Source organism: Phragmites australis, chromosome 11 (genome assembly GCF_958298935.1).
Source record: "Phragmites australis chromosome 11, lpPhrAust1.1, whole genome shotgun sequence".
Classification (NCBI taxonomy): Eukaryota; Viridiplantae; Streptophyta; class Magnoliopsida; order Poales; family Poaceae; genus Phragmites; species Phragmites australis.
The window spans coordinates 22,205,622-22,211,466 of record NC_084931.1 but is presented as its reverse complement, the minus strand read 5'-3'; positions in this window follow the sequence as shown (position 1 = coordinate 22,211,466).

Sequence of the window (5,845 nt, the reverse complement as noted above, 5' to 3'; positions counted from 1 at the left end):
TTGAGATTTCAACAATTGCATAAAATTGCCTTATGGTAGTGGTATTCCAATCACACTTGAAGTTCACAAACTCATAAAGACCTAACTCTACAAAGATCTCAACTAGACTATTCATGCTAGGTTATCCTTTCATATAGTTCCAATCAATCTATTTTTGTTCATAAATTTTCTTTTTCAAAATGTGACCATAGAAAGCATCTTGTTGCACCATGGTATAGAAATGAGGTTGAGTGGCATTATTTTCTAAAACATATTGATAAGTGTTTCTTGCTCGAGTGTATTCACTAGCAGACCAAGATTTCCTATAGCCCATATATGCTTGATAATTGATTTCAACATCCCCATCACTAGCATCATCCATGTTATAATCACTAACATTACCAGCAAAGGATGATGATTCCTCACCGACATTTCCCTATGAGGGTATCCAATCGGAGTCCTGAGGATCATCATCAGAGTCTGAATCCATCAATCTTCTCTTTGGCTTAGTCCGGCTCGCCAACATCTTTTGCAACTTTCGCCCATGTCCACTTCCACTTTGACTAATCACATGAGATATCATAAGGTATTAGAAGAAGAAAAAAGAATGATATACGATGAAACGGTGAAAGATACATATGTCGTTTGTGCTAGCGGTCAGACCGGCACAACTCGCGGTATAACCGCGAGCACGTAGCAGATCCATATCAATGGATTTTGATGGAATTTGATATTTCAATTGATTAAACTTTGAGGATAGCCTATTTTAGATACTAGCAACTCATTCCGACTAATTTTATCTTAAATCCAAGCCTCATAAGATAGATCCTCTCTTTTAAACCCTTAATATGTATAGCCCTTAAAATTCATGGGAAAAAGAGAAGAAATAGAAAGAATACCAAGAGGCCATGACGGAGGAGTCCACGTTGAGACCAGGGATGCTCACAGATCAACTGGGGATGAAGGAATGGGCTCCCTTGAGATGGCACCGAGAGCACGTGTTCGTGAGAGAGAGAAAGAACGAGGCACGGTTTGGAGTGATGGGGACCGGAGAAGAATAGATAAAGGAGTCGATGTAGTCTGATTCGGAACTGGCAGTCAGACCACGAGTTGGTGCGGTCAGACCACTAGAGCGTAGAGGTGAAAAACCTCTTTGTATAGATCTTGCAGTCAGACCGGCATACTGGCGGTCAGACCACTAGAACCAGAAAACTCCAGAATTTTCAAGATTGAGATAGGAAGCAAGATTTTGGGATGACTTATGATCTTTAGAGATAAGATTTTTGATAGACCCATATGCAACACAACTCAATCATAACCATAGATGGAGAAACTTGAATTGAGATTTTGCGACAAATTTGCATGTTCAAGAAAGAAATAATCATAAACAATATGAGCATGTAATTCAATGTATGAATGCTAGAACATACAAATGCGCAAACAACATGTGCCTATTGTTTCAAGCAACATTTGAGAAGTCAATGAGATTAAGCTTATTTATCAATTTGCAAAAATGACTCTCATCCAGAGGTTTAGTGAAGATAACCGTCAATTGATCTCCGGTCCTCACACTATCTACTAGGATATCGCCTTACTCACATGATCTCTAAGAAAATGATGACGAATATCAATATGCTTGCTTCTAGAGTGTTGGACCGGATTTGTAGCTATTTTTATGGAACTTCCATTATTACACAAAAGATGCATAATTTTGAACTCAACTTCATAATCTAACAAGGTTTGTCTCATCCATAGCACAACAACTACCCACAGAAATATATTCCACTTCAGCGGTAGATAGAGCTACGAAATTTTATTTCTTGGATGACCATGAAACTAGCGATCTTCCTAAAAACACTACGTGAAAAATAGACAAATGAGACACTACATAAGTGACGGGTCGTAATATGACCCGTCACTTATGATAAAAGTGACGGGTCGTAGTTATGACCCATCACTAATGCCAGTCATTGGTGACAGGTGAAAACTTGACCCGTCATCAATGACAACTCATTACTCACAGGTCATCGTAGCCCAGTCATTGGTGATGGGTCAGATTTTGATCTGTCACCAATGACTAACTCATCGGTGATGGGTCTCATAGGCCTGTCATAAGTGACGGGTCAACTTATGGCCCGTCACTAATGTCGTTATTCAGAAATACAGAAAATGATCCAAACATTGCAAAAAAAATTATTTTTATTTTTTTTCTCTTATTTTTTCTCACTTCAGAAGCATTAGAATATGAATCATTATACATTTCTGCTCAAGTTTGATGTAAGGGGTAACGGCTATGGACACAAACGCTCGTTTCGAAAACGGTGCAGAAACTTCCAGATGCAAGAACTCAATCTTGCAAGCCATTTTAGGCCTCGAAAAATTCACCGAACCCAACAATATCACGGAGAAACAGATGTAACTTTTTCTATAGATGTCCATAGAGTCAAAAAAAACGTCGAAATTGGAGTCTGTATGCAAAAGTTATGGCCAATTAACCGAAGGCACTCCGAGTCAACTGGTTTTTATGTCTATTGTAAAATTAACATTGGTGACGGGTCATAACGGTGACCCATCACTTATGGCTTATAATAAGTGATGATCCTCGACAAAATAGTTAAAAGGATCTTTTATCCGTGTCCCTTCAGGACGCACGCGATGTTGAGGTGGTTAGGCAGCTACGCACGAGGGGTCGTCGCGAGTTCGATTCTCACGGAACGCACATTCTAAAAACAATCTGAAAAATAGGTAGAGACACGTGGCGAGTGGTGATAGGCCTGAGTTGGATTGGCTTGGGTGAAAAATAATTTTTTTGACTTTTTCGCGTCCAAAAAGCGCAAAAATCGTATATCAGTCATAAGGGACGAGCCAAGTTTTGACCCGTCACCAATGACCTTATTGGTGACGGGTCCTTACCCGTCACTTATTACATATCATCAGTGACGCGTTCGGGGTGACGGATGTGGGACCCGGCACCTATGACGGTTATGATCCGTCACCCTTGTCCATTTTTCATGTAGTGAAATTGACAAATACCGGAGTGATTTTTCTATCTACTTTACAACCTGCATAATCAGAATCCGGATATCTTATTAATACAAACTTACCACATTTTGGATACCAAAGCCCTATACTATGAGAGTATTTTAAATATCTCAAAATATATTTAATGGTCATTAAATGACATTCTTTAAGTGATACTTGAAACCTTGCACACACATGCATACGCTAAACATGATATAGGGCCTAGATGCGGTAAGGTAAAGCAAACTATCTATCATGGATCTATAAAGCTTTAAATCTATCGGTTTATCTTCCTTATCAAGATCAAGATGACCATTTGTCGCCATGGGAGTCTTGATAGGCTTTGCATCCTTCATGCCAAACTTTTTCAATAAATCATTTGCATATTTCGTTTGGCTAATAAATCTCTTATCTTTGAGTTGCTTGATTTGAAGTCCAAGGAAGAAGCTCAATTCTCCAATCATAGACATTTCAAATTGTCTAGACATCATTTCACCAAATTTCTCGCAAAAATCTTGGTTAGTCAACCCAAAAATGATATCATCAACATATATTTGACATACAAAGAAATCATTTGCAATAGATTTAGTGAATAAAATAGTATCAACTTTCCCAACTTTGAAACCTTTTAAAACAAGAAAATCTATAACTCTCTCATACCACGCATGTGGGGCTTGTTTAAAACCATAGAGAGCTTTAGAGAGTTTATACATATTATTAGGCTTTTTAGGATCTTCAAAACTAGGTGGTTTTTCAAAAAACATGAGTTCACTAATTTTACCATTTAAAAAAACTTTACATATCCATTTGATATAGCTTAATATTATGAGATGAAGCAAATGCAAGCAAGATTCTAATAGCCTCAAGTCTAGGCTACGGGAGAAAAGGTTTCACCAAAATCCAAACCTTCGACTTGAGTATATTCTTGTGCAATCAATCTTGCTTTGTTTCTTACAACAATTCCTTCTTTATCTTGCTTATTTCGAAAAACTCATTTTGTGCCAATCACATTGCGATCTCTTGGATTTGGTCTTTCTAACAATTCCCATAAAGCATTACGGGTGGAGTTGTTTAACTCTTCATACATTGCATTCATCCAATCCGGATCATCAACTGCTTCTTCTATACGGCTAAACTCACTAGAAGATACAAAAGAATAATGTTCAAAAAATGAAGCAACACGAGAACGAGTCTGAACACCCTTACTAATGTCACCCACAATTTGGTCGACGGGTGATCTTTGGCAATGACATGGTGAACTTTTGGATGAACTACCGTCTCTTGTGATGTAGTTGATGAAATGGTAGCTTGATGTGATTGATCTTCCTTGTCTTCCACATCATGAGCTTGAATTTGATCATTTGCAGTGAAAATAGATGGAATAGCTCGAATGAGATAGATGGATCATCTTCTTGTTCACCTTCATCTTCTAGCTTGATATCACCTATTAACATATTCTTGATAGCTCTTCTCAAGCATTTATTACCTACATCATCCAAATTTTTTTGCTCTTCTTGAGATCCATTAGTTTCATTAAATTCAACCTCATGCGTCTCTTCAACCAAACCGGAATTTTGGTTGTAGACACGATAATCTTTACTGTGAGAATAATAACCGGGTAAGAAACCTTCATCATATTTTCTTTAGAATTTTGATAAATGAGTAGCTTTCTTTAGAATGTAGCATTTGCATCTAAATACTCAAAAATATAAGATGTTTGGTTTTTTCCAATGAGAAGTTCATAAGGTGTCTTCTTCAATAACCGGTGACAATATAACCTATTTGATGAATGCATACGGTATTGATGGCTTCGGCCTAAAAATTATCTGAAACATTGTATTCTGAAAGCATTGATCTTGTCATATCAATTAGATTTTGTTTCTTCCTTTCAACGGCTCCATTTTGCTTCGGGGTGTATTTAGCCAATACTTCATGTTTGATTCTCTTTTCTTCACAAAATCCTTGACATTTGTGTTCTTGAATTCAGAGCCATTGTCACTTCTCACATTCCTAACTTTGAACTCAAACTCATTTTCAGCCCTCTTAGCAAAGCTTTTAAAAGTGTTAAATACAATAATATTATCATGTAGCAATAATACCCAAATATATCTAGAAAAAACATTAACAATGGCAAGACAATATAATGAGGATATACAACGCTACTCTATCTGTCATGTTCATGAAGTTGTGTGCATGTGTACAGAGGATTTCAAGGCCAACAATATTGTTATTTGGAAAGAAAATTAATTCTTCTTTCCAACAGATCAAACATTACAAGATTTGGAGGTTCCTATCAAGAGCTATGGCGGTTTCATTGGATGTTGCGCGGGCTGTCATGGCAACATGCGGGGATTGATAAACATGGAAAGTCCAGGGCTTACAAGGCATTATTTGAAGATATCTGGCAGTTCTATAGACTTCTAAATATTTAGCAGACTTCCTTTTCATGATTGACACAGATTCAAGTCATTCCTAACACGGAGTTTGAATATTAGGAAGGTTTGAATTCAATTCGGATTGATCTTGTCACAGCCAATAGACCTGGATTAAAAAGTCCATATCTCCCATGTACAGAGTCAAATTCAAAAGTATGAGTTCATGTTAGAAAGCTTATTTGATGGCCCACACAATGGATCTAGTCCCAACCTCTGTTTCCTTTCTGTTGCACTGCAATATCAAAGAGAAACCGATGGCAAAAATTTAGTCTTTAATTATTCGAGTCCAAGTTGTGTAATGTATTTGTTTCCTATTTTAGGTATCTTAGGAGTCTATATAAGTGGAGGAATGCGTCCATATAAATTAGACTTGAAATTATGAATATGTTTTAGCTACAAGCTACTCGTAT